This window comes from Cynocephalus volans, chromosome 6 (assembly GCF_027409185.1).
Source record: "Cynocephalus volans isolate mCynVol1 chromosome 6, mCynVol1.pri, whole genome shotgun sequence".
Taxonomy (NCBI): domain Eukaryota; kingdom Metazoa; phylum Chordata; class Mammalia; order Dermoptera; family Cynocephalidae; genus Cynocephalus; species Cynocephalus volans.
In genome coordinates, this window is record NC_084465.1 from 110,376,253 (window position 1) to 110,401,559 (window position 25,307).

General features: G+C 44.7%; 1 protein-coding gene and 1 non-coding gene across 2 annotated transcripts in view; both read left to right on the forward strand.

The window, feature by feature from the left end:
• The window catches only part of XYLT1 (xylosyltransferase 1), a 318,277-nt gene that overhangs the window by 44,615 nt on the left and 248,355 nt on the right, over positions 1 to 25,307 (forward strand). The window lies entirely within an intron of this gene.
• TRNAI-GAU (transfer RNA isoleucine (anticodon GAU)) lies at positions 1,251 to 1,324 on the forward strand. The gene has a single exon. It is a non-coding gene; the product is annotated as a tRNA-Ile (tRNA).

Below are 25,307 nucleotides of genomic sequence, written 5' to 3' on the forward strand. Positions count from 1 at the left end.
TTTTCACACAGCGTGGTGACCTCAGGATGGTGATACTTCTTATGTGGCAGCTGGTTTTCAATAGGCAGGAAGGTGGAAGCTTCCAGAAAGTTAAAGGCTATGCCCGGAAGTGAAACAGCATCACTCCTGCCATATTCTATTGCTCACAGCAGTCTCAGAGCCTTCCCAGATTCTAGGTGCTACAAAAGTAAATCCTGCCTCTTGATGGGATGGGGGTGGCAAGGTCACCTTGCAGAAAAGCATATGGAATGGGGCATATACAGACAGTCCCTAACTTATGATGGTTCAATTTATGATTTTTTGACTTTACAATTTGGTTTATTGGGGTGCAAATCCATCTTAAGTTGAAGAGCATCTGTAGTTGCAGTCATCTTTGGGAAATACAGTCTTCTACTCCTTAATTGGCAGGTGTTTTCAGGACTCTCACAGTGATTGTTCTATCTTGGACTCCCCTTAGCATCCCATAAAAAGAATAATGAGAGACAAGGCACAGGCATGTGCTCTTGAGATCAAACCGTATGTCTGATTCTTCATTTTCTGTGGGTTCATCAGAGAGTCCTCATGTTTGATGTCTAATAAGGGAAACCAGCTTGCAAAATGGAAATAAGCCCAGCATGAGTCACAGCTGTGGGGGGAGGGAAGATGATGTTGCATATTTGTGGCAGGAGCAGCTGCCTCTGGTTTGGTGTGGACCCGAAGACCAGGGGGTCTGGCTTGGACCAACTTACCTCCCTGCCTAGCTTATAAGTCTGAAGTGTGTCCTATTGAATCCATCAAGAAAGATTCAGTTGTTGCAATGGAGGCAAATTGAGACAGTAAATTGGTGTTTGGAGTTGAAATTTGCTTCTAAGCCAAGCCCTTGGGTTATTATTGGACATCAGCTTCCCTTTAAAAACATGTTGTTGCAAATAACAGACACACACATTCAGTGGAACATGTGCAACCCTAGCTTAAAAATCTGAAAAATTAGCTAAGCACATTCTTTGGGTGGTGCTAAACTTTGCAAAGAACAATAGAAAGAGATGTTGCATATTAATTATATCTGGAGAGGAGTTACCCCATTCTCTTGAAGTGTCCTGGGTGCAGGGAGGCCTGGTTTGCAGCCTCCACTACTTCTTAGGTGGGACCATGAAGGTACCTACTCTGAGCCTCACTGTTTTCTTTTATAAAATGAAAGCAGTTCTACCTAACCCTAGGACTGTTCTAAGAATAAAATGATGTAATACATTTTTTAAAAGTTGTTTTGGGCTGGCCAGTTAGCTCAGTTGGTTAGAGCATGGTGCTGATAACACCAAGGTCCAAGGTTCAATTCCTGTACCAGCCATCCACCAAAAATATATATGTATATACACACATATACACACACAGAGAGACATGTATGTGTTTTATACATATATGTATAAATTGCTTTGTGAGTTCAGAAGTTCTTCACCTATTGAGCCATTATTGTGAATAATAATTAGCATAGCAAATTTCTATTGCCTAAGAGTTAACATTTGCCATGCCTTCCTGGATCATTTTAAAATTAAATGTATATTCAAAAATTAAATGAAAATACAAAATTTAAAAAATTAACATTATAACTCTGGCATTAACTAGAGTTTGGGTACAAGCCATAATTTATGTACTCGTGGCTTATTTCTACATAAATTCAGTTACTTTGACAGGTCTGGCTGAACTAGGTAGGACTTTATAAAATTAAAGGCTTGTTCCTACAAACATAAAAGAGTAAGGCATTAGACAATATTTTGCTGCTTCAAATAACTTCACCCAGTAACTGACCCCTTCTGTTGAATGGGCTAACAGTAATGAGTGGATTACTCTCATTCTAATAGGCTATAGATTCAGTCATTTGTCAACAAATAATTTCTTGAGGGCCTATAAGGGGAACTTCTTGCTATGAACTACTTCAAAGGTTTCCAAACTCCACTCCCATGGGACGTTGCTCTCACAGCTGGTTAAGGGCATTCCGTACTCAAATCAAACGGGGCAGGTTCGCCCTCCTCCAATTTACAGAAGAAAAAGAAGAAGTCAATGCATTACAGTTTTTCCTATCTTAAGTGTTTTGCTGTTGTTGTTTTTACTGTAACTTTTTCTTATATCTTTGGCACCTGAATCCATTTCTCCATTTGACTATGCTGAAGTACAGTGAAAGATGCTATCTAGAATGTAACATGAAGCTCTGAGTTGTTCCAGTCAAAGGCACTGCCTGTTTCACTGGGTCTACAAATGCATGGTCATGCCTAAATTTAAAGACCACTTAGGGCAAAGGACCACTTTAGGCAAATCTGGCCCACTGTCTGTTTTTGTAAATAAAGTTTTATTGCCACACAGCCACACCCATTCATTTACACATTGTCTGTGGCAGCTTTCATGCTACATGGCATAGTTACTATGGAGACTCCTGCACTATGCCATGGTGAGGGCGTAACAACACGAGCAAACTGTCGTTTTGATTTTGAACTTTCCCCTGTCATAGAGAGCGATCAAGCCTACAATTTTGTTGTGATGAGCCTCAGTCTTAGGATTCCACTTTTCCTCCCAAACCTGCAGCAAAGATGACAGGCAGAAAGCAAAATGATGTTTTCGTTTTTAAGGGAACATTAGGTTGTGGTTAAAAAGAAAAGGGAGAAGGGATTTGGATTTATAGAACCTGATTGAATTCCATCCTCCACCATTAATTAGTTCCTACATTCAACTCTTCATTTAATCAGCAAATATATTTATTAAGCACCTGGTCATAGCTGCTGCCTAACTTGTATACAACCTGAACAACTGCTCATTATATTGGATCCTGTGGGGCTCTGGTCATCTGTTGCTGTGTAACAAATCACTCCCAAACTTAGTGGCTGAGATAGCTCTTTAGTATTATCTCTGAAGGTTTTGTGGGCTGACTAGGCTTAGCTGGATGGTTCTGCCTTGGGTTTTGGCATATGCTGCAGTCAGATATGGGCCAGGCAGCAATCATCTGAAGGTTTGACTGGGATGGATGTCACTCACACTCTGTCAGTCTGTCCTGTTCTCCTGCAGAACTCAGAACTAAATTCCAGCATTCAAAGAGCCAGGAAGTGAGGGCTGTCCACATGGCAGCCGGGGTTGCTGCTCCTCCGGGGCCATTCTCAAAGCCAGCTGCTGCTGACACAAGCCAGGCTTTTAGCTGCAGAAGCCGCTGGTGGTAGAGATGTGCCTGCTGGACTCCACAATCTCTCCTCCTTTCTCGAACACTCCCACGGCTGTCTGTGACACACTGTCTCCAGGCTCTGTACGAGGCACAGGGACACATGACTCCTTACAGAGCTCCCAGTCTGCTGAGCTTCGGAGTTTTCTTTTCCCCAAATGATTCCTCAGATGAATGGAGTGCATCCTCTCCACTAACCAGCTCATGGCAAGGCCATTCTAGACTCCATAAGTACAGGCTTCCGTTTTGCCCTGGAACAGCAAGGCAGTTAGGTTCTCAATCTTTACCCTACCTGGGTTAGGGTATGAGGCAGGTATTTGGCAATGTCTGGAAACACTTTTAGTTGTCATGACTTGGGGGTAAGTACGAAGGGCATCTAGTGGGTAGAGACCAGGGATGCTGCTAAACATCCTACAATGCACAGGACAGCCCCAACCGCAAGAATGGCCTGGTCCATGTGGCGGTAGTGCTGAGTTTAGGGGACCTCGCTCTTCTGTCCTCATCTGCTTTCCCCTTGTCTCTCCATCGCTGCCACTCTGGCTTTCTAGTCATTCCTCAAACCCTGTCCTGTTTCAGGGCTTTCACACCTGCTGCTTCCTTTGTCTGGAATGTTCTTCTCCTAAGAGGCCGCCCCTGATCCCTGATGCCTGGGTTTCAATCAGCCTGTGTTCTCTCTCACCATAGCTATCTTCTACTTTTCTTTCACAGTTCTTACCCCAAGTCTGCAGCTCCCCATTTATTTCTGAGATTAGCCCCTAATGGCCCTCTCTCCCACTGGCTTGCATGATTCAGAAAAACTTGGATTGTAGCTGTGTTGTGGCTGCCGTGTTCTTGTCTCAGAGTAGGTGCTCAGTGTATATTTATTGAAGCGGGGGACAAAAAATGGGGGAGTTTGAAGGAGAGATTTGGCAATCAGAGCGATTGGCTGCATGCACCAATTCCAGCTTTGCTATTTGGGGAAAACCTCCCTAACCTCTATGAGCTTCAGTTTTCTCATCTGTAAAATGGGGATGGTTGTCATTCTGAACCTGCATGAGGACAGTTTTTTTGGTGTTTATACCAGGTGCTGTGTGTGAAATTCATGATAATTGCTGAGTACAGGGCATAATCATGGGGTTGATTTTCTTTCACAGGGGTCTAGATTTCTGATTCCCTTGTGTTCCGGGTTTGTACTGGAGAAGGCAAAATGCAGGATCATAGCAGCTAACACCCACACAGCACTTAGTGTGTGCTGGGCACATTCACGGATTAATGTGCTTTAGTCCTCACCCAGTCTTACGTTATCACGATTTCCATTCCGTAGGTGAGCAGACCTCAGCTCAGGGCGGTGAGCGGTTGGATGGCAGAGGTGGCGTTCAGACAAACCCAGGCTGTCTGGCTCCAGGGTCTTCACCAGGACACCAAGCTACTCCTCCAAGATTCATTTTCCATCTTACTTTGCAGAAATGCTCTTTCTCTCATTTCTCATTATGTGTGTTGAGGCTGGCTGTGGGTGAGGTGCTTGCAAGGAGACCCACCCTATTCTGTGCCTGGATCTGAGTTTATAAAGCTGTCTTGAGTGGTGACACAGAGAGGTCAATGCCATTGAAAGGAAAGCCGAATGTGACTCACAGTTCCCCTAGGAACGAGAAGCATAGCACACCACGCAGAGCCACAGGAGAAGCACCGGGTTTAGGTCAGGAAGCAGAAGACAGGAAAGAGGGGAAGGTCTAAGCCAGGGCATTGATTGAGGTTTCTACAAGAACAGTAAGACAGGGTAAACCGCTTAGGATTGGCTAGTTTGTATAATTCTGGTGGGCTTTGGTCTATTGGGACGGTCTCTGGTTGCCCAGTACCCGATCTTTGGACGGTTTGAGGCAGGGGAAATTTTGACTTGGTGCATGAGTTAGATAAGGTGATGGCTGGGGGTGTAGACTCTGGATTGGTTGGTTTGCACATGAGAGGCATGCTCCTGGCTGAACCCTTTGCTATCTCTAAGAACTGGCTAGCCCTGGGAGGGGCAGTCTTTCCCCGGGTCTGTAAGACCCCAGATGCCAGTATCAAGAATACAGAAAATAAGAAAATACAGTTAATATAATTGGCCCAGTGATGACAAGTACATAAACTGTGAAAACACATAACCGCGCCCTTCCTTGCTCACGGGTGGGCACCTAGTGTGACTGCTGGGGAGTCCTGGTGGGGCGTGGAGCTAGCCCAGCATGCCCTAAGTGCAGAGGTGTGTGGTGTTGAGATGTGTTTGTCATCATTGGAAATGCCACCTCTTTTCAGAATAGAGTGTCAGGTCCCAGCAGGCATGGGTAGGCTGACTGTTGCCATGCCTCTCTGTGGGCTGTATTCATTGAGTGACTGCTATGTGCCAGACTCTGTGCTAGGCACTGGGCATACAATGGTGAATAATTAGGCATAGCTCCTGACTTTGCAGAGCTTGCAGTCTGGACTAACTTTGGGGAAAAGGGGTGAGGGGAGTCACTGTATGTATTTCCTTTCCAGCCATGCTTGGCCCATGTTAGTCACTGGAGTGAGCGACTCAACAGATAAGAACATTGTGAACATGAGCTGGACTGCAAATCAGGTGTTGGACTTGACCAGTTATATACCCTTCCCTACTTCTCTCCAGCAGTACTACTATCAAGAAAATATCTTGAAAGTAATTAAACATTGTAGCTATAGGTACACACTTGTGGAGGTGTTCCTCATCTGGGAAAGCAGAACTTCATTAGGTCTCTTTGGGAGCTCCATCAGTTGGGCTCCGTTCAAGATGGCAAATGAGCATTGACTGGGAAAACAAAAGTAGGAGGCCATCCCATTAACATCAGAGTCGGAAAATGACTTTGATGTCTTAGATTCTTGAGAGCCTCTTTGCCTTCTCCTTTCCCACCCCCCACCCCAAATGTTAATCTCAAAGTGAGACTTTCTCAGTCCTTGGGCATTTGGTTTGAATTTGGTTGCCATGGCATTTAATCTATTTACATGGGTTTTATTTTGGCCTCTAACTACAGAATAGGGAATGTGGTAGAGTCAGGGGTCAGGGCAGGTCAAGCCTAGGGTTCTGGAATCTTTGGGGGGTGTGTGTGTGTGTGTGTGTGTGTGTGTACCTGAAGGTTGTGCTCTGCATGCCTCCACACCTCCAGGAGTGGATGCTATTCATGTGGTTTCTCATGTGAATGATGCCCTTGGACTTGGGCTGCACGGTGGCCATGAAAATGCAGACTTCACCTCATCAGAATTTGGACCCTCAAGTCCAGGAGCTTTGCAGCACAGTTGTGGGGAGCATTTTGGGATTCAGAGAAGGAATTTTGTGTGCACTTATCACGTGTGCCTTTCAAGCCACGTTGGTACAAGAGACTCTGGATACCTGCTAATTAAAAGAATGACCTGCTGCAGTGGTGGAGATCTTATTTCCCTTTGGTACTCACTCCCCCACGAAGAAGTTTGAATGGGCTTTGTAAAAACAGTGTACCTGCAGAAAGAAAACATATTTTTCACCTTAGACCTCCTGGCCACCTACTGATTGAGAGCCAGGCTGTGTGTCACCAGATGGTTTTGTGAGTTAGCAACTGAATGAACTGTGTCCATCCAAATGAATAAGACGAGCCTCTTGCTCAGCAGAGAACTTTAAGGCACTGGGATTTCTTCTTGGATGTTTCCCGGAGCCCCTGTGTTTTAAAGCCAGGTACTACAGTTGTACTCTTTGACCCAGAGTTGATAGAGGTCAGAGGTTACAGAAAAGTCACCCTCTGAGCAGTGGCCCCCAAACCCACAGCCAACCAAGGGGTGTTTTCATCTGCTGTTCAGAAGTGATTTTTCTCAATTCAGTGTCATGAGGCCTTATTGTCACAGCCAAAAGACTTCTTCAAAAAATAATAAACTTCATGGTCATTAGATGAGATGATGGGGATGTCTTCTAACAAGTTTTTTGGTGGCTGGGCATTTTTAGCAGCCCAAAGTGATATAGTGCCAGCATTTCTTGAAAAGTGATACATTATAATTCAATTTGGATATGATATCATTCATTAATAGTGAGCAAATTGCATTAAATAGGTTTGCTTTAATGGCACTCCGAAGAAACTAGCACTGAGAAGCAGGTTATGATGTTATTTTTTATTATCAGTATCGACAGAAGCAACTGATATTTTTGTGCAAATTGATGTTACAGTTACTGTGCTCAGTGCTTGGTTTGAATGATCTCATATAAGCCTCACAACTTGCCTGGGACATAGGCGCAGTCAGGATTTGCATTCTACAGATGGGAGTTGGATAAATTGCCAGATGTCTTCCAGTTAATGAGGGCTGGATGGCAAACTTCAGACCTAGACAGGTAGGTTCCAGGGCCCAGGTTCTTTACTGCTGAGTGGGCAACACAGCCTCTTTATCAGAACATTGACAGCCATCTGTAGAATGTGCCAGAAGCCTGATGCTCATGACAGTGACAAGAGGCAATGGAGAACCAAGTCTTAGTATACCCGGTTTTCTCTCTGTGCACTTACGGCTCTAATACACCTTTTGTATTAGCATTTCTGGATTTCATGAGGAAGCAAGTGATGGGAGGGAGGAAGCTGGCCCAGCAAAGAATCCATTCTAGAAAGAGGGGCAGCCACAGAGGTATTGGCTTTGGGGGAGCCAACAATGGTCCAGGTTTGTCTTCAGTGCCCGGAAGTGGCAATGTGAACTTAATAGCAGCAATGGCAGGGTCTGTGCTGGCCATTCCTGGTGTGGTTGGGTCATTATCTCCAACAACAGAGCCTCCAAGCTTGGCTGTGCTTGCCCAAAGGTTTTACAAGATTCTTAGTATCACCTTTTGTGCCTGAACTGGGTAAGCCTGGAGTCTGTTGTTTGCAACTAAAACCCTATCTTACACACACTCTTTAAAACTAATTGAGTAATTCTAGTGAGCATTCTTTCTCAAATGTGTGACCACCCCCGTTCTTGTCTCCTGACAAAGGAGCTGGGAAGGTAACTGGTTCAAGGTCAATATTACCCACACCATGGCTAATTTACTTGAGCATAAGGGGGCCTTGAGGGACTTATAGTGGATCCAAACTCTTAGGATTTTTGAATTCTTTGATCTAATGTGTATATTTCAGTTTCTTCCTCGTCTTCAAAATGCTGGCCACTCTCAAATCTCCTTCTCATTTTCTGCTTTCCAGTAAACTTCAAAATAGAATTAAATTGTAAGTTGGAAGTTGAGTTGTTACTCCTTCTAGCTCGGAAGGAGGAAGTTTTGGCATACGTTGGTGGCTTCCTGCTCTTTCTGTTCACTTTTAGAAGGTGGCTCTGCAGAAGGTCTTTGTAATTTGCGTCCTTTTTTCCCCCGGACTAAGGTTTTCTCCAGTTTTGACATGTGTCATTATGGGCAGATTCTTTGGCCTAGTTTCTAGAGCCCGATTTGGTTCTCAGTTCTGTCTAAATCTGGCGTCTAAACCCAGAATAGGCCTAGGAGTGTCACAAGAGGTCCTCCTGATGTTCCTCCCCCCAGATAGGTAACAATTGTGATGCTTCTAGAAGCTGAAAACATATCAACCAAGCAGACTGTGGTTCCATCCAATGAGTTTTGAATAAGCCAGAGGAATTTTTCCAGTTTGAGGCTAGAAATCAGATAACTGGATAGGAAACTTATGGGTGAGCTGTTGTGAGTGTCCATGCATTGTTGTGAGTGTTCATGCTTGAACTCAGGATTGCTTTCGACCACGAGGAGGCCAATATTGGCTTTAGATCTGTGCTGTGACGTTCCCTAGGCTTTGACTCTGCAGATTTCATGAAAATTTGTAATATGTTCATGTATGCCATTTAGTTTGTGCTTGCCAAGCAGATGTTACTGGGCATAGTAGGTGCTTTATAAAGTAAGATCTCATTTATTCCTCAAAAAAAATCTCTGTTATTCCCATTTTGCAGGGCAGGGGACCGAGGCTCTGAGAGGTGCAGTAACTTGCCCAGGGCCATGCAGCCAGGAAGTAGCAGAGACAGGATTAGATTGTAGACCTGCCTGAATCCAAAGGTCATACTCAGTGTAGTTATAATTTGCATTTCCCTGCTGACTAGTGATGTTGAACATTTTTTACCACCTCACCCCAGTTAGACTGGCTATAATCAAAAAGATGGTGAATAACAAATGCTGGCGATGGTGTGGAGAGAAGGGAACACTCCTACACTGTTGGTGGGACTGTAAATTAGTACAACCACTATGGAAAACAGTATGGAGGTTTCTCAGACAACTACAGATAGATCTTCTATATGATTCAGCAATCTCTCTTCTGGGTATATACCCAGAGGAATGGAAATCATCATGTCGAAAGGACACCTGCACTCCCATGTTCATTGCAGCTCTGTTTACAACAGCCAAGATATGGAACCAACCTAAATGTCCATCAATAGATGATTGGATAAGGAAACTGTGGTACATATATGATGGAGTTTGGATGTGTTGTCCCTTCCAAAACTCGTGTGGAAATCTGATCCCCAATGTGGCAGTGCTGGAAACTGATTTAGTCTTGGAGGAAGATCGCTTATGAATGGATTAATGCTTTCTCTGGGGGAGGGGGGAGTAATGAGTGAGTTCTCGCTCTATTAGTTCCCATGAGAGCTGACTGTTTAAAGGACCTGGCACCTCCTCTCTCTCTCTCTCTCTTTCTCTCGCGCGCGCGCGCGCGCGCGCTTCCTCTCACCATGTGATCTGCTTGTACCCGCCAGCTGCCTGCTGTTTTTTCACCATGAGTAGAAGCAACCTGAGGTCCATGCCAGATGCAGCTGTCCCAGAATCGTAAGCCAAATAAACCTCTTTTCCTTATAGATTACTCAGTCTCAGGTAGTTCTGTTATAGCAATACAAGATGGACTAATACAATATACACCATGGAATACTACTCTGCCATAAAAAAGAATGAAATACTCCCATTTGCAACAACATGGATGAGCCTGGAGAAACTTATGTTGAGTGAAATAAGCAAAGCACAGAGGGATAAACACCGTATGTGCTCACTCATATGTGGGAGCTAAGAGAGAAAGAAGGAAGGAAAGAAAGAAAGACCACAGTAGTGCATTGGTCTTGCAGAGGGAGAGAACATACCTAGGGATACAAAGTGGAGTGGTGCGGGGGAAGGGGGAGGAAGGTTGGGGGATAATTGGGTGGGGACACAGGGTACAAATGCAATTTCTGGTAATGGGTATACTGCCAGTATAAATCTGGCCCTCACATCATGGGCATGAGGGGTGACAATTAATTTTGTATCTCATGAATATTCATTAAAAAAACCATTAACATTGAACTCATGGCCCACAAAAAAAACAAACAAACAAAGGTCATACTCCTCCCTGAACCTCACACAGTACTTGTTTCAGCAGGAGTCCTAGAGAAGGGTGGGCACAGGTAAAGAAATTTAAAAAAAGAAAAAAGGAAAGAAAAAAAGAAGCAAAGGGGTTAAAATAAAAAGGGTGACTTTCAAAAGACTGTATGACCCTTGTGGGAAAAGACACTCTTTGTTCTTTTGTTTTATTTTCCTGTCATATCCCCACACCTGGTGCAGTGCATAACATATTCTAAGCACATAGCATAATTTGTTGAATTAACACTGAATGAATAAGGAGAAGAAAAGGCCACTTCTTCTCTTTTCTTTTTCTTCTGAATTAACCCTTAGCTGTTTAGCATCTTCCTCCTTGTCCTGAAACTTGTGGTGCCTTTTGACCCCCAGCTTCTAAGTCTTGTTGGACAACATCGGAGTGAATACAGCTGCTTTTCTCCAGGACCTCCCCGGCTCCACATGTTTCCCTATCTGCTTTCCAGATGAGCAAATGACTCATCAGCTCCTTGCAGCCTTCTCAAACCTGCTTTTTGTCTTCTCCACTCTCTTTCCTAATTTCCTAGGCAGAACTCTTTAGGCTGCATGTGATGGAAAACAACTCAGTCTAGTCCAGGCCCCACAGGGGAATTTGGTGGCTTCCAGATGGGGATTCCCAGGAACCCTGAGAGAGACCTCACTGAAGCACAGAGAGGGAGGGTGGTATGCTCTAGGTGACACAGCTATTAATTATGGGGAGGGCTGGGGAGAGCTTGAGAATTTTGAGAATAAGCTTCATGAGGGTGGAAGACAGTTTTATTCACCGCTGTAATCCCATTGCCTAAAACAATAACAGCCAGCACATAGTAGGTGCTCAGTAAATATTTGCTGAATGAGCATATGAATGCATGCATAGATGAAGTCTGCAAGTCTTCATTCCCCCTCTGCATGGTCAGGAGGTAACTGAGAGAAAAGAAAGGAGGAGATGTGAAGGAGCAGTTTTTATCATTCTGGCCACCTTTTCACTGGCAGTATACACAGGGGCCTATGCATGGCTGCAGCAGGCTTTGGGTCCTATGTTCTCTCCCTGCCACAAGTTTGTCTCATACACCGCAGGTGACAGAGAGCCTGTCTGCCCTAGTCAAGGGCCCTAGCATGAATGGGCATCTTTCAGATCTTGCGTCAGGCTAGCTCGGCTGACCACAGCAAGCTGCAGCCCCCAAGGAAGGTGTCAGAAGGGAGGTTTGCTGCCAAGGGCTTTCTGATGTTGTCCCTGTGAATTCCGACTCCCAGGGCTCCCAGCGGGTGAGAACAAGGGCTGGCTGTGACAGAGCCCCTCGTCTTTGGGTGGGGTGTATATGAATGCAGTCAGCCGCTCTGGACTCGTGGCTTGGCCGCCGTGAGCAGGGATGTTTTATAAAGTGACTTTTCAAGGCCTTCTCCCTCCACCAGGCCTTGGCAGCCACGCCAGTTCTCCAGAACTGAGCGGGCCTTGTGTCTGTTGTGAAGAAAGACACGAAAATGAGGGCTGGAGCGGACACGGGACTCCGATTCCAGGAGAAACAGGCCATCGTGTGTGCTGCCGCCTGGAGCAGAGCTAACAAGCGCCACATTCATTCCCCAGCAGGAGTTGGCTCCGGGGTATCAAATCCCGCCTTTGCACAGCCGGGACATTGATCAGCAGTGTCAGCTGTGGAGAGAAGTGGCCTGGGGTGGGGAGACCATTTGCTTAGCGAGAGGAACTCTAAATACTGTTTTTCTAATCTGAATAATCCCTCCAGAAAGCTACATGCTTGGGTATGGCAATATTACATGTTTTGTATTCTGTGTGAATGGTGTCCCCCAGAGGTGTGCAGAAGGGCAGCTCTTGTGTGGAGATGGGGTGCAGATGCACATGGTTGCAGCTCTCCGTGTACATATTTATGCCATGTAGTTATGCCTATCTGTCTCTGTGCCACGTCTGTATGTCTGTGCGTGCCTTTTGTGAATAGACACCACTCTGAATATTATCTGTGTGTCTGTTGTGTGCACGAGCCTGTGCAAAAGTGTGTTCCTGAGACAGACTACCTGGGTTGAAATCATGATGCTGCTACCCATTCCCCTGTGACCTTGACAGAGCAACTTAACCTCCTAACCTGGGTCAGCCTCGCTTTTCTCACCTCTATAATGGGGATAATCATTGTTCTCATCTCACAGGATAGTAATGAAGGGTAAATGGGGTGATGCCCAGCCCCAAGTAAGTGGCTGATAAATGTCGCTTACTGTTGCTATTGCTATTTTGACCATGCATGCCTGTTGGTGTGTCTGCGTTTGGCTTCTGGGTACCTCGTTTCGCGATGTCAGCTTTGACAGGAATCGTGTCAGCTTTTTCTCTTGCTCTCTGAACCAAAAATCCAGCACTTGGAGTTCTGTGGTGGAAAAGCGACTGTGTCTGAGACCGTTTTGGTCTCTTCAGGGGCTGTCCATCTTAGTCCATTCCACCTGGATGGGGGAGGGGTGTCTGTCTCTTCCTGAGTCCTGTGTCCCTTTGAGTTTGCTCATGCTTGTCACCTTCTCCCTGAGCCCCAAAGCACATGTGCACGCGCATGCATGCACACACACACACACATACACACATGCACATCAATAATCTTTCTGACATTGCTGTGGTTCCAGGAGCTTTAATTGATTCTCCATAACTGTGGACTGAACTGCACAGAGTCCCCTTGTCCCTAACTCAGCTAGTGGACGGTCTCTCCCCATCCTTGCCTCTGACTTCGAAAGGCAAGTCCAGGGTTTCAAGCCACTTGTCTAGCCCCTCAGGACTTGACGTCTAGGAGGCCAGTTCTCCATGGAGGTTTGTGTCTGAAATAGAGAGGCTGCGAGCTATTCCCAGATGAGCACCTGGAAAAAGGGCCTTTCACCTCCCCTGCAGTGGGCAGCTTTCATGGCTTTTTATCAGAGGTGGGTTTGGTAAGAGGACTGGATCTGGAGGAAGATGCGTTGGTTCAAATCCTAGTTCTGCCACTTACAGGTTGCATGACCTTTCTGAACCTCAGTTTCCTTACCTGTCAAATGGCTACAGATGCACCCAAAGTTGGGTCTGAGGATTAAAGAAAGTTATCCCCATAAACCCTTAAAGTGATGCCTAGCAGACAGGAAGCATCCATAGTGTTGGCTGTTGTTGGCTTGTTATCATCGGTTACTTGTTTGTCTTTATCTTCATATTTGAAGCCCTCACTCTTGAAACTGTTGCCATTGAAACTCTTGAAACTCTTGACTGGTTGCCATTCTGTGTGAGCCTTTCACATAGTAGGCACTGAAGGAATGTTTTGCAATTTATTCAATTATTCGTTCATTAGAAAGCAGGATATAACTGGCCTGTTAGCTCAGTTGGTTAGAGCGTGGTTCTGACAACACCAGGGTCCAGAGTTCGATCCCTGTACTGGCCAGCTGCCAAAAAAAAAAAAAAAAATAGGGCAGTAGGATATAGTGAAAAAGGCACCCAAGTACACAGAGTAAGACATTTTCAGGAGAGAGGTGAAATGACGGACATTTCCACCTTCTGTTTGGGTGTTTGCCATTCTGTGGACGGGAGAGCCTTTCCTTGTCCACCTCCTCACGGAGGAATTACTTATTCCAACACCTCTCGCAAGTTTGAATCCCACGCCTTCCACAGACGTTTATTTTGTATTTCCACACGTTAAACCATCTTTCTGAAATGTGATTCATGACCTGCCGTTCCAACTCAAATGCAATTTTCACATTTTCCTAATCTTGTATTATTTTTTAAAGGGTGTGCACTTTGTCTTTTTCATACCCAATACCAATTTGTAAATGCTTCTAAAGCATTTCTGTAGTCTCTATTTTAATCACTCTAATTAGTGCCTAATTTCCCATTGAGTTGATGTACCTTAGTTAGACATCATTCCCCAGTTGTTGAATGTTTAGATTTTTGGTGATATTCTAAATGCTTCAAGTATTCTAAATACTATGTACTTCTAAATTCTGAATACTAAATACTAAATACAAATATTCTAAGTTCTTCATATTATCTTTTAATTCTATTTTTCCAGGATCTTTTTGAGGCACCCTTGTAAATAATGTCATCAATGTCTTTGAACATGTGGCCTTCATTTATTTACTTTTTTTCGGTTATTTCCATAATAAATTTTTAAACATTAGACAACTGGCCAACAAATACTCCATAAATGCCTCGTGCTCTTCAGTGTTATGGAGGTTGATACAATAGTAATAACAACAGCCACTAACCTTTCATTGAACAGTTGGGCCAGATGTTATCTGAGTGCTTAGCATGGGCTCTTATGTTTACTTCTCCCAACTCCTTGAGGTGGAGATGTTATTCCCTTTTCGCAGATGCTTAAACTGAGGCAAAGAGAGGTTAAGTTACCTGCCCAGGAACACAGAGCAGGTTGTTAAAAGGAACTCATCCTTTCCTTTAAGGGATTCGGTTGTAGAAAGTTACAAGTAGTTACATCAGTCAGCTCCAAGTTGTCCTGGCTAGTTCCTGAGGAAAATCATAACTATTCCCACTATTTAAGCCTGAAAATGCTAAATATGTACCCATAAGTATATCTCTCTGTATAAACTAAGGCAATAATTGAACTTGCAGGAAGTCTTCTCTAACTTTTCATGAAGACTCTCTGCCCTGTATTGTACCATTCCTGGCAATTTCAAGGCAAGATGGCGGGAGTTTGAGAAGTTGATCTGAAGCCTTCTTCTCTTGCTTCCCTGTGCCTTTTCCTCTGCAACACCCCCCACCCCCAGGGCCCAGTGTCCTATTGAACTGTCTCTCTGCCCACGTTTCCAGCCATGTCATCTGAAAGAATTCATCCACACTGAGGATGAGCTGTGCATGGAATTTATTCCAGGGAGAGTTGCATTTGGTCAAGGGCTAATGTTGATGAATTGACTCTGAAGAACACATTGTAGAAGAGAATTGTGTGCATGTGAGAGACAGAGACAGAGACAAAGAGATAGAGACCTAGAGAGGAGAGAGAGAGGACTAGAATATTCATTCGACCCCCTCCACTTGACCCCCTCCGTTCGACCCCTTCTTTCTTTCTCCTCCAGGGTTGGTTCTTTCTCATCCTTCAAATTGCTGACCAAGTGCCCCTTTCTCGGGCTGTGCTACTCTCTCTAACTTCACACCTTTCACTTGTAACTTTTATTACAAGCTGACTTCACAGACTCATTGGTTGGATGAGTGATGGCCCGTCTCTCCTCCTGGACTGTAAGCTCTGTAAGGGCAGTAGGTACTGAATCGAAGTTATTCACAGAGGCACCTGGCACCTAGCCCAGTGCCAGTGAGCTGCACTCACTGTTGGTTGATTGAATACTTGATGTGACTCCCAGAATTCCTTTTCCTGCTGGCCCATTCCTTCCCGCCCACATGGCCTAGCCTGGGAGGATTGTGAGTGCCAGGAGAGAGCTGGAGGCTGCGATTCTTTGTTGCATAAGAAATGTGAACCCCAGTGAGGACCAGTTAACTTGACGGCAGCCATTCCAGAAGTTTGTTGGCTGGATCCTTCATACTTGTGTTTAAAACACAGCAGTTCTGGTCTTTTTCCTTCCCCAAAGAAATATTTGCTTTATCTCTGGCAGTGCATATTTTATTATAACAGAGCAGGAGGATGTTGACTTGAGATGGGAAAAAATATAGTTGCCAAAGAGACCGTCAATGGCTTAAAATTAATAAAAGTGCCACCACGGGTAGTGGGGGCGAGGAGAGGACGGGAATGCGATGGTGATTAAACTGCTGCCTTTTTGCTGTGGGGACAATGCTGCTTTTCTTTGAAGAGGCAGGTTACGGGGATGAAAATGTGAATTGACATATCTATAAACAGGTTATTACTTCAGCTGTGAGATAATGTGTTGAGAAAATGCCATTATTTTCCCAATGTAGGTCCCTGGGAGTGTGTGGCCGGGGCGTGATGCTGGCATCTGCTCTTGCATGTAGATGCTAAGAAATCATCGAGTGGGTGAATGAACTTCAGGTTAAAGCCTGTTTGTTCTTAAATAAATCGAGTTTTCTGTTTTCCACGGTATAATGAAAAGGGAGAAGGTTTTCCCTCTTGCCCTCTGTGCTGGGTGCCTGGAATGGTCCACACCCCTTCCCCAACTCTCAGGATCCTTCTAGCAGCATCAGAAGCTCTGAAGACTCTCATTCTGCTCAGAAAAGCCAGAGAGAACCCCGGTCTTTATACTTCGTAGGGAGGAGACTCAAAGATGCCCTTGAGAGTCTCAGCTGCTGTCCTCATGCTTTCCTGTGACCTCAAGGAAATCATGTTATGAGCAGAACTGTGTCATCCCCCCCACCCCAGATTCATATGTTGAAGTCCCAACTTCTAGTGCTTAGACTTTGACCTTATTTGGAAAGAGGGTTGTTGCAGGTGTAATTAGTAAAGATAAGGTCACGCTAGGGTAGGGTGGTCCCCTAAGCCAATATGACTGGTCTATTATAAAAAGGGGGAATTTGGACACAGACATGCACACGGGGAGAATGCCACATGAAGGTGAAGGCAGAGATCGGGGTGATGCGTCTACAAGTGAGGGAATGTCAAAGACGCCAGCAGAGCAGCAGAAGTTGGGGAGAGGCATGGACGGATGCTCCCTCAGCCTCAGAAGGAACCAGCCCTACTGACAATATGATCTTGGAATTCTAGGCTCCAGAAATAGGAGGCAATGCATTTCTATTGTTTAAAAGCCACCCAGCTAGTGGTATTTAGTTATGGCAGACATAAGAAATGAATACATCATCCCAGGGCTGCTGTTGACCCACCATATCCTCCCCACCACCCCCAATCACTCATACCTACTCAAATCCATGTATACGCTTGTGCCCTGAGTAGGCCCTTAAATCTGCCATTTAGCTCACGTAAATTTCAGCTATGTCTGTTCTCCAGTCTTGCCAGGAACACAATCGGCCTTGTGTTTTTACTGTGCAGGTAACACCCTCCCCATGAGATTGTGGACCCCAGAAGGAGAGCTGTGCATCTTTCTGTGTCTTGCTTCCAGCAGGAGCTTAATCAGTGCTTGTTGGATTCGGCAGATTTGCTGGCTGTGACCTCTGAGAACTTCTAGTCCATTTCTAGTCCTCATCTTTCTGGAGTTTTAACCTCTTGCCTTGTTAGTCTTTTGGTGACTACCTGCCCCTTAATCTTTATGCAGTCTACGTGGGGCTAAGATCTTCTGCATTCTCCAGGAACACCTCGTGCAAGTGAAAGGGCTCTGCAAACTGTAATGTGTCCTGGAAAAATGTTAGCGATGACTAATTCTTTTGTTTGTGTGTCTGAAGAGGGCCAGTGAGCTAGAGATTTCTGGGTTCCTGTCCTGCTTTGTCATTTTTCAGCTGGGTATCTTAGGAAGGTCACTTAACCTCTCCGAACCTCATTTTTCTCATCTGTAAAGTGATGATGATTGTTCATTTGATTAGAGCATGGTGTTGATAACACCAAGGTCCAGGGTTTGATCCTTGTACCAGTCAGCTGCCAAAAATAAATAAAGTGGTGATGATTGCTTTGTCTATTTCATGGGTAGTCAGGGGACCAAGAACATGTGTGGAAGGCCCTTGACACAGATCCCCACTGGACCCTCTTCATTCCACCGTTTTATCTGTTTCTATGGCCTCAGCAACAGAGCCAAGGCCATAGACACAGATAAAATGGTGGAATGAAGAGGGTCTGGTGGGGATCACAGTTAATCAGAGAACAGGGGACTTGCAAGGAGGGTGGGGCCAGGGTTGACGATCTTCAGAGTTTTTAATAGACACTGGAAAGGCAGATTTTAATATTAAATCCTAGGCTTTAAATGTTGTCCCGGGTGTTCTTAAGCACCACAAGTTCCACATAAAATAGATTTGCAGACTATTTCTGGCCCCAGGAGCCACCATTTTGTGATTTCTGTTGTAGAATTTGATAAAGACAGAGGTTGATGGCAATACTTGCTTTCTTTCTGTTACCTGAACCTACTGGGCTAAGTTTCCTACTCAAGAACTCTGTAAAAGCAAGAGTTAATATTGACCAAGGAAAGGTTGGGTTATCACCTCCTCCAGGAAGCCTCCCTTAATCATTTTCCTACTGATTTGCATTGGATCAGGGGTTGGTGAATTTATTTATAAAGGACCAGACAGTAAATGTTTGAGATGTTGAGGGCCATTCAGTCTTCTTGGCAATACTCAAGGCTGCCTGTACACTGGGAAAATAGCCAGAGAATATATGTAAACAAATGCTTATGGTGGTGTTCCAATAAAACTTTATTTACAAAAACAGGCCACAAATTGGATTTGGCTCATGGACTGGGCCATAGTTAACTGGCCCCCTAGTTAGATACCTCTTTTAGGCAGTACCCTAACACTCTGCTCAAGCTCCTTACTTACAAGTAGTCTACTACTACAACTGAGAATAAACACGTTTATTGAGATCTGCTATGTGCCCAGAGCTGTTCTAAGCCTTTAAAGATATTTACTCAGTTCTCACAGTGAGTTTATGTGGAAGGTCCATCTGCTACTCCCATTTCACCGATGGGAAGCCTGGGTCTCAGAGAGACCAAGCAACTTGTCTACAGTCACCCAGCTGGTAAAGTCAGAGCTGAGCTTTCACGCTGTAGTAAAGTAAACTCTTTGTTTCTCTGGCTCACCCAGCAGACTGTTTCTCTTCATCTTTGTGTTTCCCTGATGCCCGGCAGGGGACTGGCTTGAAGGATGTGATCAGGAATCACTGGAGAGTGACGGGCATTGTTTCAAGTTTCACAAACCTGTACAGGAGGGGGATAGATAAAAACACCACTTTGTGACCATACAAATAGACTGCAACAATCCGCCTGCAGCAGGGACGTGCCACCAGACTTCCCCAAGCAGGCGCCTTTCTTTCTCTTGCACCAAGAATTTGGCAGCCAACTACCGGGGGTGGGAAGCTCTGGCCTGGGCTTGCGTGGGGCCGATTTTGCACATCTGGTTCTCGTAGCAGCCCTAAAATCCGATGGGGCCCATAACAACTTTGATCTCTCTGCTGTGGCGCCTTGTGAACCATCACAGCCTTCCTTGGCTGACTGGAGGAACGTGAATGGAATCTTCCATTAACCAACAAAGAGATGAGAGTATCAAAGGGACATGTGTGACCTGGGTCTCTCCTGAAGGTCCCTGAGGAATTCCACATCAATATGGCAAATTGATTCCTATCTGAAAAGCCCTTCAGAGATTTCACTTTACTTGAAGGAGTCCCTGATGTCAATCCTCTATATTGTGAATGATTGCATAGTAATTTGCCTCCTTGAGAAGTTTAGCTTCAGTTTAACTGGGACACCTGTATTGTTCTGTACTTCTGTGAGCAGAGCTGAAAATATCATAATAAGTAGTAATAATGATTGTGATGATTTATATTGAGTTCTTGCTGTGTGCTAGGAACTATGCTAGATGCTTTCTATACTTTCTCATTTGACCTTTTCGACTCCTCTATGGTGCTGATCTTTTCCCTGTGGGTAAACTGAGGCACAGAGAGATTAAATAATGTCCCCAAGGGCACACAGCTAGAGAGTGGCACTGTGGGGATTTGAACCCAGATAGTCTACCTCCAGGGCCAGAGCTCTTCACCACCCTGCTCTGCCGTTTCCACTAAGTGTGGCCTTGGGTACCTCCAGAAATGGTGGTGTCAGACATGGAGTATCCTGCACCCTGGCTGAAGTCATGCTCAAAGTCACTCAGGATGGGGCTACTGCCTCTTGCATCCAAAGTGGTTCTCCCAGGTGCTCACCTCCCTGTTGGAATGAGTTGGGCATATCAGCTCCTCTGAGAGAGTAGAAGGGAAAAGCTGACTGGGCTGGACTTGGATTATGCAGAGACCACCTCTGCTACCTGTGGAGAAGAGATTTCCATGGAAGACAGAGTGGCTGTGAGCCACACTCCAAAACTTGAGGTGCCTGGGTTTCTGTCTTAGTCAGGACTGCTAGAACAAAAATACCATAGACTGAGTGGCCATACTCTTAGTGTTCTCTGCTGAACATGCTTTCTCATTTTTTGCAGTATGTATAGCCTGAGAATTTTCCAAATCTTTAATTTCTGGTTCCTTTTTGCTTAACAAATCTGACTTTAACTAATTTCTCTTCTTTTCCTCTGTAAGCTGTCAGGAGGAACCAAGTGACTCCTTCAATACTTTGCTTGGAAGTCTCCTCAGCTAAATATCCAATTTTACTCCTCACAAGTTTTACCTTCCACAAAACACTAGAACAAACATGATTCAGTCAAGTTCTTTGCCACTTCATAACAAGGATTGCCTTTTCTCTACTGTCCAATAACACATTCCTCATTTCTTCTGAGACCTCATCAGACTGGCTTTTACCATCCATGTCTAACAATATTCTGCACATAATTATTTATGTATTCTCTAAGGAGAAGAACCTTTCTTTACAGCTCTCCTCTTATCTTGTTCAATCCTCACCAGAATCATCTTTAAAAGTTTTTTTAGGGCTGGCTCATGGCTCACTTGGGAGAGTGTGGTGCTGATAACACCAAGGCCACGGGTTCGGATCCCTATATGGGGATGGCTGGTCAGCTCACTTAGGAGAGCGTGGTGCTGACAACACCAAGGCCATGGGTTAAGATCCCCTTACCAGTCATCTTTTAAAAAATAAAAAAGTTTCTTTATGGCACTATTGGCTTTTTCTAGCATGTCCCTCAAACTCTTCCGGCTTCTCCCCATTACACAGTTCCAAAGGTGCTTCCACATTTTTAGGTATTTGTTACAGCAGCAATCTACTTTTCAGTACCAATTTCTGTCATTGTCGGTTTGGGCTGCTATAATAAAAATACCATATACTACATGGCTTAAACAACAAATATTTATTTCTGACAGTTCTGGAGTCTGGGAAGTCGAAGATCAAGGTACCAGCAAAACCAGTGCCTTCTTCTGGCTTGTGGACAGCTATCTTTTCACTATATTCTCATTTGGCCAAGAGAGTGATCATCTCTCTTGTGTCTCTTCTTGTAAAGGCTCCACCTTCATGACTTCATCACCTCCTAAAAACTCCATCTCCAAATAACACATTGGGGAGGGATTTTACATATGAATTTGGGGGGTGGATGCAAACATTAAGTCCGTAGTGATTTGAATCCTGCCTCTGCCCAGTAGGCAAAAGGTTTCACCCCTCCAAGCATCTGTTCTCTTAGCTGTAACTTGGAACTAGATTGGTTGGATGTGAGGAGTGAGGGAAAGTACTTATCCAGTTGTCTTGAGAACTTCATGGGCTAGTATAAGCAATTCTATAAGTCCTATAGTTCATAGACATGGTGCCTAGCATGTAGCAGGTGCTCAATAAAGGGAGATAAATTGTGATTATTACTGCTGGTGTGCTGGGTAGTGTGAGCCACACCTCTGCCCTGCAGCATGTGGCCACCAGCCGTATGTGACTATTGGGAGCACTTGAAGTGTGGCTAGTATGATGAGAAATTGAATTTTTAATTTAATTTAATTTTAATCAATTTAAATTTAAAACCTGGTACCCAATTTAGTTATTGGAAAGCTTTCAAAATATGTTTGGAACAACTTGGGCCTGAGAATTTACTTTTCTCATTTGACATTTTTATGAATTCTAAATATGGAGCATATCTTTCTGATGAAAATTTAGCATCTAAATTGAGATATGCTATAATGGAAACTATCACACCATTCCCTTCAAATTCACCTGTTCACTTAATGTGCCGCAGCCATGTTTTCTGGTCATTTATTCATTCAACAAACATGTCTTGAGTGCCAGCAATGGACAGGTGCTGGTGGTTGTGCATGCTAAGGATAGAGCAGTGAACAAGACAGAGATCCAAAAGACAAAAACAGAAGGATTAAAATAATAAGTGTTGTACATGGAATTAAAATAAGATGATGTGATGGAGAACGTGGTCATGGGAGAGCCCTCTGGGGAGGTGACATTTGGCCTGAGACCTGAATGACCAGAGAAGCCATGTGAAAACCTGTAGGAAAAGCCTTCCAGGCAGAGGGAAGAGGCCTTGAGGCGTCAGAGAGAATGAAATGTTCTAGAAACACAAGGCTATCTGTACTGGAGCACAGAGGAAGAAGAGGGCTGCCGGGTGAGCTGGAGAAATGGTAAGATCCTCCACAGCTTTGCGATCCAGACTGAGAAGTTTAGACTTTATTTCCATTGAGATGTGACGCCCTTGGATGGTGTGTTTGGTTTATGATTTGCTATTTTGTGTGTTATTTGGCTTATGATTTTATAAAGATCCATTCAGTTGCTGGATGGAGACAGGCCCATGAGGAGTGAAGGGGTGTTGGAATCTGAGATGACCATGACTTGGACTAGCACAGCGGAGATCGGGATCAGAAGTGAACAGGGCTGGAGACATTTTGGTGTTGATTCTGTGGAACTTGCCACCGGGGAATTGGAGATGAGTTGGTTCCAGGGGTCTGTAGGAAAAAGAGCGCCTCTTACATGTTTGGCTTGACCACTGGGCTGGGTGGTTTTTCATTGACTTAGGTATCTTCCTTTTGCTCCCAGCCCTGCGGTGTTGTTTTAATTTCCTTTCTCCTCTGCCTTGCTCTTTCTGGCAGCTTATTCATGTAGATATATCCACAGCCTTATTGGATGTCTGTTTTGAGTGCAGAAAGAGGAATTTGTTCTGTTCTGGTTTGGTTCAGAGCCCTGTTTTCCTTTTCCACCAAGTCTGATCCTGCAGATGGAAATGGTGTTCGGATTAAGAACAGATCTCTTAAACCTAGAGTTGACTTCTCTGATTTTTTTTTCCCTCCTGTGTGGGGAGATACTAAAGATGTTGAAGAAGTGGGGAGGTGAAGTGATTATTTAATTGTGTGCAAATGAGAAGCGGTGAGCACGTCAGACAAAGGGCACAACCGGAATCCTATAAGAGCAACCTGACACGATTCCATTTCCTGACTTAAGGCTCTAAATGAATTTCTTCTTGACTAAAAATACCTCAAGAGCTGGGTGGCAGCTTAAGCTGTCAGTAAATTTAAAACAGGTTTGCATGCCACTGATTATAGCAGGGATAAGAAGTTAGAGAATTTTCCGCAACCCATTTTGTTTAACTCCTGGTTCTCCGTCCTGTCGTGGGTCCTATCCCCTTTGATTCTTGAGTGAATTGGGATGGTGGATTGTACATTTAACTTTTTTTTTTTTTTAACTTAATGGCCAGGGACTATGTTGAAGGTATTGTAGGTCTAAGAGAAGATGGTGTGAAAATGTCCTGGGGCTGAGCGGAGAGCAAGTTCAATGTGAGTCGGTAGCATCCTGTGCCTCCCTGGCTGAACACAGATGCTCTTCCGGCCTTCATATTTATCTGCAAGACAGCTCCAGAGTGTCTCGACCCCATTCTCTACCTTCCAGCTCTGATAGTCATCCTTCTATATAATCCTGGAAGTAAACAACAATTTACCAAAAATAAAAGCAGCTAGTGTATATTGAGTTTGTTTTCAACATTTTCTGTGCATTAGCGCTTTGAATCCACACACCACCCTCATGAGTATTGACAATGTTGAATTTTATGTGAGCCCTGTGCTCCTGGAAAAGAGCAGAGGAAAAAGGAATCCCCCACCCTTCATGTTCTGGAAAATGGCTAACTGCAAAGAGGCCGCCCTTCTCTGTATGACTTAGATGCGCAACTCACAGATGCCCCCTTTGTTTTCACAGGACAAGGTCAGACCCAGACTCTTCCAAATTTCTACTCTGCCTCATAAATGATTAGAACTGCTCATCTCTACTGATCAGTCGGAACGAAATGCTTGTTAGCCAGACTTGGGCTCACTTTCTGCCCTTCCTCCAGGCCCCTGTACTTTGGTTTACTCTCAGACTGAGCCCACACACAGCCACTCCCGAAAATAGGCTGGCCTCAGGGTAAAACGTTCTCTTATCTCCTGTCCAGTCACCCACCCTTTCATTCTGCTTCCCCGTGCCTGGTCTCTCTAGTCTTGTTTTCTCCTTTCTGTAAAAGAAAACTTTTTGCCTAACCTTTGAGATGCTTCCAGAATCCTTGAGATCTTAGGATCAAAGCATCCTTTCAATTGTAATCTTCCTTTTAGCCCTTTGCAATAATTCTTGCAAACGAAGTCTCTTCTTACTAAATCTGGATTTGTTTTTCCTTTGACAATGCATATTAAGTATGAAGGTCTCCACCTGCAGAGGAAGAAGTTGGGGCTCTGGGAGTGGCTAAGAGATGGAAAAGGGAGCTCTTGTCTTTCTGAACCCAGAATTAACTAGTTCCCGAGGCTTTATTCATGAATTTTGGACTTTATCTGAACTCCATCTGGCCTTCAGTGTGCTTATTATCTAGTTGGTGGTGTAAGAGACTGAGTCATGGTTCATGTAGCACTTTCGTTTTATAGCTCTGGGAAAAGAGAAACTCGAGCACAATCGCTATTTGGTATGGACTCGTGTAGCCGTACTATTGGAATCTTCAGAAGAAAATTAATGGGGTCTGCAACAAAAACAGACACAGTGCTGTGGAGGTTCCAGCTTGGATGTTGGAGAAGGTGCTTGGACCGACCAGGACTGAAACTGCTCCCTGGTGAATGGGTTGATGTGGGGGTGGCAGGGCTCTCCTGTAGGAATTATCCCCAGTAGTAATATGCGGGGATGAAAAAGAGTATGGAGAGAAAGGTGGTAGAGGCTCCGGTGGCCTTGCCTGCCAGGCTGCTAACTGCACCTTCTTCTCTGGGCAGTGGGGAGCCACCACAGGTCTTTAGGCAGAAGAATGTCAGGGTGAAAACGGTAATGATAATGATCATGCCGATATAGTCTGCTCCTCTGTGTTTTTGTAGCTCCTCTCCCAAGGTGCCCTTCTTCAGAGAGCTGGGAGTGCTTCACAGATGTTCCCTAATTAATCACTAGGGCTTCCCT